Here is an 11221-nt window from a genome sequence, read left to right as displayed (position 1 = left end):
TTGACAGAATTCCTTGAGAATTTTTTGTTGTCGTCTTGTTTTAATATGTTTTTATTGACTTTCAGACAGAGAAAGGCAGAGGGAGAAAGAGATAGAAACATCCTATCTAATAAAGAGGGAATGTGCTAATTGATCCTAATGCTGTCGCAAAGATGGGGGCGCCCACAGCCAATAAGGAGGGAATATGCTAATTGACTGCCCCACCCTCAAAAGGCGGCGCCCACAGCCACAAGATGACGGTGCCCAGTCCCCTCAGCTCCGCCGGGGTGGCAGGTGCGCGGCAAGGCCAGGCCTGCCCCCAGGTGGGCCCGGCCACTTTGCGTGCCTGTCTCTGGAGACCCCCAATCTCCTCAGCCCCCCAGCCACCCAGGGCTGGCACAAAGTGCAGGCAAGCCTTGAATGGTGGCTGCCCAGCTGACTCCCAAGGCACAGGCAAGCCTCGGATGTTGGCTGCCCAGCGGCCCAGGGCCACCCAAGGCTCAGGTAACCAGGGCTGGCCGAGGCTTGCGCTGCCGGCAGTGGCAGCAGCAGAGATGTGATGGGGTCATCACCTTCCCCTGATCACCGGGTCACCTCCCACCCCTGAGAGCTCCTGGGCTGTGAGAGGGGGCAGGCTGGGGTGAGGAACCCCCCTTCCAGTGTGTGAATTTTCATGCACCGGGCCTCTAGTCCTATATAATAAAAGCCTAATATGCTAAGTGTCCGTTCGTCTGGTCATCCGTTCAACCAATCAAAGCATAATATGCTAATGATATGCTAAGGCTGCTCAACCGCTTGCTATGACATGCACTGACCACCAGGGGGCAGACACTCTGATTGGTAGGTTAGCTTGTTGCTGGGGACTGACTGATCAGGACTGAGCGAGATGGGCCAGGCATGCCCTGGAGCCCTCCTGAGGTCCCTCCCCAGCCCTGATTGTGCACTGGTGGGGTCCCTTGGCCTGGCCTGCACCCTCTCACAGTCCAGGACCCCTCTGGGGATGTCAGAGAGCTGGTTTTGGCCCGATCTCACTCAACGCAGGAGCTGCCCCCTGGTGGTCAGTGCACTCCCACATGGGGAGTGCCGCTCAGCCAGAAGCTATTATTAGTTTCTTGTGTATCTTTCCAGAGGTACTCTTTATATAAACAATAGGAGAATGATTGAGTGACTTTGCTATAAAATGCATACTTGATATATGCAAAACTCCATGTTTATCTGTTTATAAAAGAAACACAAGAAGGAGAATATGTTCACATTCCTATGTATTACCTATATAAAGAGTACCTCTGGAAAGATACACAAGAAACTAATAATAGCAGTTACCTATCAGAGAATGTGGGACTTGAGCAGATGAGGGACAGAAAGGAGACTTTTCTCTGTACACTTAAAAAAAATTTAAACCATGTGAATGTATTTCATACTCAATAAAGGAAATAAATACATAACCAAAACAAAATATAGCCCATGCCCAAGCCATAAATATAGATGCACTCCTAATTAAATGGAAAGCATGGCAAATATTGGCTTGCTTTTGTTAGAATTTTAGAGTTACAAATTTAAGAGATGTGCATATGTACACGTGTGCACAGTACATATAGGCAGGTATTGAGAAAAACAAAGCAGCTCCTGACATCCAGGAGCTGACCTGGCACTACCAGCTGCTGGGCCTTGGAGTTGCTATGAGCTGGCCTGGCACAGCTCGGTGTTGATGTTCTATTTCATATGAACTATTTCACAGCACATCAACGTCAAGCAAGGCCACTCTGTGACCATAATGGATCTAGGCAAAAACAAGACCACTCCATAATCATGTCTGAATACAGACAAAACCTGAACATTTTTCAAGCCATAAAATTCCACACATCTTGCTATCCTGGCTAATGTGACTGATGCCGCTTTGCCAATTATAGCTTTAGCCTCACTCTAGTCTTTCCTTCCTACAGATAGGATTTACTGATAAAATTGTCCCCACTTTCTAACAGCACCCAATCCAGAGTGTACCCCCTCTTCTTTGTACCTTCCTCAAAATCACCCAACCAAAGCTCAAGTCCTAAATGAGTCCTTTCTAACACCTTCTTCCTGAGATGCCCCGTGGTTCCCCATGGTATATGTTCTCTCCTGCTGCAATGAGTTATAAACCAAACTTGTTCAAATACAGGAGTGTTCCTAGGTCTTCGGCCGAAGGTCATTGAGAGTGTATATGACATAAAGGTTAGATAATTTTCGGTTTAGCTTGGCATTTCAACACTAAACTCTGCTATAGGTAAACCTGGATTCAAATCTCTCCTAGCCCAGTCAGCCCAAGACCACCAGGGACAAGACAAAAGGCTTTGACTCCTTACTATGAGGGAGACTGCACACTATAGAAGCTATGGGGCATCTCACCAAACAGAGCAAACTATAGACTCATTAAAGGATTTGAGCAAAAGGCACACTTTTAGCTGTGACTGGTTTAGCTCAGTGGATAGAGCGTCAGCCTGCGGACTGAAGGGTCCCAGGTTCGATTCCGATCAAGGGCATGTACCTTGGTTGCGGGCACATCCCCAATAGGAGGTGTGCAGGAGGCAGCTGATTGATGTTTCTCTCTCATCGATGTTTCTAACTCTCTATCCTTCTCCCTTCCTCTCTAAAAAAAAAAAAAAATCAATAAAATATATTTTATTTAAAAAAAAGGCACACTTTTAGGTGTAATTGAGGGAAGCAGTGTTTTGATGAGCTCACAGTGAAGCAGAGCTATCTGTCATAGGTTTCCATTAAATTTGGACTGCTAATGGACCAAGGGGCCTGTTTCCTGGAATATTACAAAAGTTAATCTACGGAATGTTATAGACAGAACTTATCTGAAACTCCTCACCTAGAGTGGAAATCAAGGCAGACTCTGTATCAAAGTGACTTAAAACCTCTTGGCAAAAGTAAGGTATTTCCTTTTTACTGATATAATTTCAAACAAAATTTCTGACACCCATGGCATATCACAAGTCAGGTGGATCAGCACAGATATGGGGGTTCAGTGGGGGTGGGTGTTTAAATGACAGCTCAAAAGTGTCTTCAAGATTTCTCCCTCCTTTCTCCCCCACCAATAAGGAGGCTCCAGTAGAGGCCCCTGAGTAAAGTCCTAAATAAAGAGACCTCCAAGTAAGGCTCCTGGTCTAGAAATGCAGATATGCTTAAGACCATAGCCTGCTTGCAAGGGGCCTGAGTCCTGACTAAAGCTCCCTTCAGAGACTCCAGTGTGCATCAAGTCTCGTGGGAACAGCTTTGCCCGGTGAGGCCTGCCAAGTAAAGCCTTTGTAACTGCCCACAGTTCAGCCTGAAAAATCACAGGTAGACTTTGGGCCAGGAGCTCTCACACACACACACACACACACACACACACACGCACACGCACACGCACACACACACAAATACATACATACATTCACAAATACAAACACACACATAATCAACAACCCCAATAGAAAAATGGACAAAGGTTGTGATCAAATGATTAAATTCTTTTTTTAATATATATTTTATTGATTTTTTACAGAGAGGAAGGGAGAGGGATAGAGAGTTAGAAACATCGATGAGAGAGAAACATTGATCAGCTGCCTCCTGCACACCTCCTACTGGGGATGTGCCCGCAACCAAGGTACATGCCCTTGACCAGAATTGAACCTGGGACCTTTCAGTCCGAAGGCTGACGCTCTATCCACTGAGCCAAACCAATTAGGGCGATTCTTAAATTCTTAAACACATGAAATGATGTTCAGTCTCACTCATAGTAAGAGAAATGCAAATTAAACCTGCACTAAGATAACACTTTTTCACTTAACACACTAATGATGAAGGAATGGAGAAACAGACACTCTCTCATATGAAGGTGTATACATCAGTACTGCCTCTATAGAGAGCAATTTGACAACTTCTATCAAGAGACAGATATCTTTGACCAGCAAATATATTCTAGGAATTTAGTCCTGTAGGTAGACTCACACACGTGGGGAATGACATGTACACAAGAGTTTTTATTTATTGCCATTTATTTTTTATAATCGCAAAAGATTGGAAACCACCTGACAATAAGGGCCTGGTTAAACAAAATATAGTACATCCATACTCAGAAATACTATGCAGCCATTCAGAAGATATCTCAGTAAGTTTCAAAAGCAAATGCAAAACAGTGTGTGTAGTATACAGTTTGTTTGATAGTACAGAGGAAATAACATATACTTTTTAAATTGATTTTTACAAAGAATGGGAAGAGAGAAACATCCAATCAGCTGCCTCCTGCAGGTCCCCTACTGGGCATTTGCCGTGACCAGGAATCAAACCGGCAACCTTTCAGTGCACTGGTGAGGCCCAACCAGCATTGGTTTCAGAGAGAAAACTGGGTAGCTGGTAACAGATATGAAAAAAGTTTTCATTGTATACTGTTTTAGACCTTCTGAATTTTGAACCATTTTGAATGCATATCAACTTTAAAAAAATAAGAAAAGATAACAAGCAAACAAACCAATCACAAAAACCAATCACTCTGATGTCAGACTGCTTGGGCTTAATCCTTTCATCATTGCTTACCAGTTGTGTGACCTTAGGCAAATTATTTAACCTGGTTCCTTTCCTCATCTACAAAATGGGTATAATGGTATCATCAACTTCAGAGTTGTGAGAATCAAGGGAGATAAGGAAAATCAAATATTTAGATCAATAACAGAGACTCTAGAGCAGCGGTTCTCAACCTTCCTAATGCCGCGACCCTTTAATACAGTTCCTCATGTTGTGGTGACCCCAACCATAAAATTATTTTTGTTGCTACTTCATAACTGTAATTTTGTTTTTGTTATGAATCGTAATGTAAATATCTGATATGCAGGATGTATTTTCATTGTTACAAATTGAACATAATTAAAGCATAGTGATTAATCACAAAACAATATGTAATTATATATGTGTTTTCGATGGTCTTAGGCGACCCCTGTGAAAGGGTCGTTTGACCCCCAAAGGGGTCTCGACCCACAGGTTTAGAACTGCTGCTCTAGAGCCAGACTGCCAGGGTTCAAATGCTGGCTCCACCCCTCTCAAGTTGCATGACCTTGGGCAAGTTACTCAAACTCAGTTTTCCTCAGTTTCTTCATTTGGAAATGGGGATAATAATCAGATTGTGTGAAGATTAAGTTAGTTAATGCTTGTAATGTGCTTAAAACTGCTTTGGAACATATTAAGTGCTATATCAGTGTTTGTTGAATTTTAGATATTTATTTGTTTAACACAAATACTAGTTATTATGGTTAGCTATTATCCAACATTGTTGAAATAAATCACACTTTCTAGAATTACCTTACCTACCCTCAACCATGCTCCTCTCCTATCTATAAATCTACAAACACACTGCACCTATTATTTGCTCATATTATTCCCACAGTCTGGAATGCCAGTTCCAACTGATTGACTGAGGAATGCTAACTGACTTTCAAGATCCAATTCAAAGTCCTCTTCCTCCCCCAAGGGGCCTGCTCTCTCCTGTTAGCTTCCCCATCACTGACAGCTAGTCTAACTCTTTCCTATTCTGCCTGTGTCCACTCTTCCCCCAGACCAGCAGGCAAAGTAGGAATTCAAATTTGTCTGGATAAATGGGTAAATGGAATCCATTTATGGAAAGGCAGAGGAAGCAAAACTTGTAGCATATTTAAATTAGTATCTAGCCCTAGCTGGTTTGGCTCAGTGGATAGAGCGTCAGCCTGTGAACTGAAGGGTCCTAGGTTCCACTCCAGCCAAGGGCACATGCCCGGGTTGCAGACTTGATCCCCAGTAGGGGGCGTGCAGGAGGCAGCTGATCAATGATTCTCTCTTATCATTAATGTTTCTATCTCCCTCTCCCTTCCTCTCTGAAATCAATAAAAATATATTTTAAAAAATAAATAAAATAAAATAGTATCTAGAGCAGTGGTTCTCAATCTTCCTAATGCCGCAACCCTTTAATACAGTTCCTCATGTTGTGGTGACCCTCAATTTCATTGTTACAAATTGAACATAATTAAAGCATAGTGATTAATCACAAAAACAATATGTAATTATATATGTGTTTTCCGATGGTCTTAGGCGATCCCTGTGAAAGGGTCTTTCGACCCCCAAAGGGGTCACAACCCACAGGTTGAGAACTGCTGATCTAGAGCCTTTCATCAAGCTTCTTATTATAGATGGCATAGTTGTAACTATGACATTCCAGAATTCCTACAATGACTGGCTACGTAACAATTACAGTTACCTCATATACATGGAGGGAGAGGTATGAAATCTACATTCATGACTACAGGCCAGAAAGTCCTGAGAGTAAATTCAGCTTTGATGACAACTGCAAAAAGGGGCCCCTGGCTAATAATTTAGTTTGTTTTGTGTTATTAATTTTAAAAATATTTTTATTTTTTTATTTGGGAAAGAGAGAGAGAGAGAGATCAATTTGTTGTTCCACTTATTTATACATTCATTGGTTGCTTTTTATATGTGCCCAGACTGGATGATGCTCCAACCAACTGAACTACCCAGTTGTTACGGAAGACTGGAAAAGAACCAAGCAACACTTAGAGAGATGGAGTTACACATTATTATTATTATTATTACGAACGGGCCGAGAGAAAACTGTATTTCAAATTCTGGGTCCCAACATGGAGGAATTTTCCCTATTTATATCTTTTTACCTTCCTTGTCTCCCAAATATGGGGTTTTTCCGGTCCCCTTTGCAAGTTCTTAAAGAGCACTATGTGCTGGGGCTTTGAGATCGCAACCAAAGGCTTGGCCTGGTGCCAGCACTGATAACTTCATCTTGGGAAGGTTTATGGCCTCTCTGGAATGGGAGTAGTCTTATTTTCTTTATTATTTAAGCAAGCAAACATTTACAGAAGCCAAAACAGCAAGGTTAAAATTTCAAACAGCAGTTTTTATATAAGATGGATGCTTCACAGTCAGGGCTATTAATTTTTATCTTAACTTCTGCATTAAGGGCATAAGAATGCTACTAGCTTCTCATTACCATTGAAGCACTTGCATGATAATCAATTGAATACCAAGTGTCTCTTATGTGCACAGTCACACTCAGCACCTGGGGGACCCAAGAACACTACAATGTTCCTGCCCTCAAATTCCTTTGGGTCTTAAGGAAATATGGAGGCTGTGTACAGCCCTCCTAATGGTGAGGTATATAGTAAGCTCTCAACAAATGTTCATACTCTTTGCCATTCCCCCTCTGAATCTGGTTTCTGCCCAGGGCTGGAATCCACAATTCCAGGACTAATAGAACATTTCTGAAATGGATTCCTTCCAGCCTTCACTAGCCTGTCAATGAGAACAAGGACCAGATCTTGTTTGTGCTCTATTTCTAGTGCCCAGAACTATGCCTGGCAAATGAAATGTCCTCAATAACCCTTCCAAGGAAACATTCTATTTTGGGGTTACCCTCATTGTTTGAGAAGTGAGCCAATTCCACCTCCTATCGCTTGCATTCACTGGTTCCTGTCTTGCCTAATCTCAGCAGTTCTCAATACATATAAGCTTCCTTTCTGCCTCCTTCTCTTGCCCTTCTGTCACCATTGCCCTCATGAACATCACAAGAGACTAGTTAAAGTCCTTGCTGAAATCCAGACACTACTAGCTGCACCTTCAGTGTTCTTCTAAGCATTCGCCAAATAATTGAAAACTCACCATGTGACTGAGGAAATCCATCATAAAACATGAAACAAAGAGGATTCGAAGCCTTTAAATGTGGTGAGGGATTGTAGTCAGACAGGAGTAAATTCAGGAGTTCAGAAAAGGTACCTATCCTTACGTATGAAAGAGATTTTTTTGCAGTTCTTGAGCTGAACAATTTATTCATTCATCTTAAGACCTAGATGAAGCACAGTCCTTCCTTCCCCTCAGAGTTCAGCCTCTAAAGGAGGAGACAGATAAATAGTGAGTGAAGTAATAAAACAAGACAGAAGGTGGTGCTATGAAGAAAAAAAGCAGGACGCCTTGAGGGAGAGCAATGAGGTGGGGTGGGTAGGGGACAAACGGCAGCTTCAGAGAGAGTGGGGGTCTGGACGCCTCTCTGAGGAGCCATCGAGAAGCTGCCAGTCAGGAAGAACATTCCAGGCTGAAAGAACATTAAAGTCTGCAATCCTTGGAGGAAGATTTGGCAACGAGGAGCAGAAGGGGTGAGGAAGAGCGTAAGAAAAAGCAGGGGTGGAGAGGAGTTTGCACATGGGTTGGATAGATATTAGAAGCATTGAGTATAAGGGGGAAAACAAACATACATTCCAATGCAAGATTTGCTTTTATGAAAAATACTCAATAATAGTATTCAAGCAACTTCTAGCTCAAAATCTTGTTATTCCAAATACTTGAGCATCACTCTAAACATATATATGCAAATACGTTCTCAAACATGTAAAGTGTGTATGTTCTCAAAAGGATTTGAAGCAACTTCTAAAAATATACAGTAAATAAATGGGTGAAGTGATTGTGGGGAGGTCAGAAGTGAAAGCAAACAGGAGGAGGAAAATAAAGTCAACTATTCGTATTGGTTTATCAAAGTGCATATTATACACTTTAATACAGTTTTAAACAATTAACTATATCTGGGCTGCATATTTGATTCTGAACCTCCAGGAAGGAAACAATAGGAAAACATAAACAATTATGAAATTTATGTCCCTGTGATCAAAACAAAGTAGTTTTTAAGAGAAATGTAGCTTCCTGGTATAAGATCTGGAGAAATGTTCCTTTATTAAGTCACTCTATGACATAATGGCAAAAGTCCTCAACAATATCCCTACAATAATTACAGCAGCAAGATGCCTGGGGCCATCTCTTAAACTAACTTTAATGCATAAATCCAAAGTGAAACTCAAAAGCAATTCTACAAGGGTCCAGAGGCAATCCAGCTACAGAGTTTATTCTAGCAGCTGTAAATCAGAAATAACACTTAGAATGTCTAGGGAAATGGATGCATTATGTATCCTTCAAGTAATCCTCCATGAATAGTAATTCTTTCCTTTGAGCTTTTGAAATTAATAAATTAGTTTTTAAAAATTATTTTCCAGATAACTTTATAGTTTATGTGCTGTATAAGTCTTTTGTCAATAAATCAATTAAATGTTGAAAGACATCTACCACAAACAATATCTGAATGTAAGAAAAGCTGATCTCAAGCCATGCTTTCTGACAATAATTATACAGAAAAATTCAGACCCTGTTGACTGGTAATAATACCATATTCTCAGCAGAGAGACAAATAATCATCTTTCCCTTCTTTAAAAAAAAAATTGTTGCCTGGCCAGTGTGGCTCAGGGGTTGAGCATCAACCTATGAACCATGAGGTCAGGGTTTGATTCCCAGTCAGGGCACATGCCCAGGTTGTGGGCTCGATCCCCAGTGTGGGGCGTGCAGGAGGCAACTGATCCATGCTTCTTTCTCATCATTAATGTTTCTCTCTCTCTCCCTCTCCCTTCCTCTCTGAAATCAATAAAAATATATATTTTTTAATTGTCATGCACTATGCTCACATAAGAGTGGTTTTAGTCCATTAAAAAGCACATTTTGGGCCCTGGCCTGGAAGCTCAGTTTGTTGGAGCGTCGTCTTGATACGCCAAGGTTGCACCCAGGTCACTGCACATAGAAGAATCAACCAATGAATGCATAAGTGGAACAACAAATAGATGTTTCTGTCTCTGTCTCTCTCTCTTTCTCCCCCTTCCTCTCTCTCTTTCAAATCAATCAATATTTTCAAAAAGTAACATGTATATTATTATAGCAAATGCTAATTTAATATTTTGAGAACTATATTTCAATGTAACTGACTTCCAATTGTATGTTAGCTTTGTATGTAAAAACATTCTGAAAAAGTACTTTATAAACTTCACCTGACTGCCAAAAGGATCCATGGTACAAAAAAGGAATACCTGTGGTTTTGACATATACCTCCACACCCCATGTATTTTTCCTTACTCACCCTCCTCAAAGAGGACTACAGTGGTGACAAGAATTCAGACTCATTGACATGCCATCCTCTAAGTCAGCATGATACTAGTAGATGATTAATAATTAGGGCACTGGAATCTGGTTACCCTGCTCCACCACTTATTAGCTGTGTGACACAGGCAAGTTACTTAACCTCTCTGTGTTTTATATCTATAAAATGAGAAGTACAATATTTCCTTCCCCATAGGGTGATTGTGAAGCATAGATGAGTTAGTCCATTAAATCTCTTAGAGTTTGGCACCTATTAAGCTCTCAGAAAATGTTAGCTGCTTTGTCAAGTGCCTGTCACAGCTATTTTTTTTCTTCATAGTATTTACAGGGAGGGGAGAGGAGAAGAGAAAAGAGTAGGCTGGCTATTTCTTTTTTTATTTTTTTTATTTATTTTTAAATATATATTTTTATTGATTTCAGAGAGGAAGGGAGAGGGATAAGCCCACAACCCAGGCATGTGTCCTTGGCTGGAATCGAACCTGGGACCCTTTAGTCCACAGGCCGATGCTCTATCCACTGAACAAAACCAGCTAGGGCTCTTTTTTTTAATAGAAGTGGTCCTGCTTTTAGGGGAGAAGGCACCTGTCTTTCTATGGGGAGCTGATATAGGGTTAAGCCTTGGACTGACCTGTTGGCAAAGTCACAAACAGGTCTTCCAACCAAATCCGAGAGGTGGCCGCTGATTTACATGCGCTGTCATTTAAAAAATAAAAAAGGGGGAATTTGCCGGAAGCCGGTCCACCCTTGCTGCTTGACACAGTTGCTGCAGGGAAGAAACATCTGCACAGCTTATGTTTCAAGGGACCTGGCGTATATGGCATATGTTTGCTTCCCCTCTTCGAGCTATGTGTTTTAAACAGGACCACCTCCCTGAGAAAGGTTGTTTCCCCAGGTGAGGATTTTTCCCTGGAGTTAGGGATTAACAGGACTAAGGAAGAGAATAAATCAGTGAAACCCCCTAGTGTTACAGAAATACCATGTACTAGTTATGAAGAACTTGAACTAAGACTGTTGGCAATAAATTTGGGACTTGTTGGGCCCACATCCCCAGGGGTCTGCCCACCAGGGAAAGCACCAAAGCCTATACCCCTGGAGACCCACTGACACAGGGCAGTCCCAGGGAAGGCAAGCAGCGAAGCTGGGTAGGATAACCTTTACTGGGTAGGATAATCTCCTTCAGTCACTTCCTTGTAGCTTATCAGTAGAGTAGTGACCTTGGAATAGCCCTTATAATGGAACACAGAGATTAACCTAGACA

This window comes from Myotis brandtii, unplaced genomic scaffold (genome assembly GCF_000412655.1).
Source record: "Myotis brandtii unplaced genomic scaffold, ASM41265v1 scaffold782, whole genome shotgun sequence".
Taxonomy (NCBI): Eukaryota; Metazoa; Chordata; class Mammalia; order Chiroptera; family Vespertilionidae; genus Myotis; species Myotis brandtii.
This window is presented reverse-complemented; position numbering follows the sequence as displayed.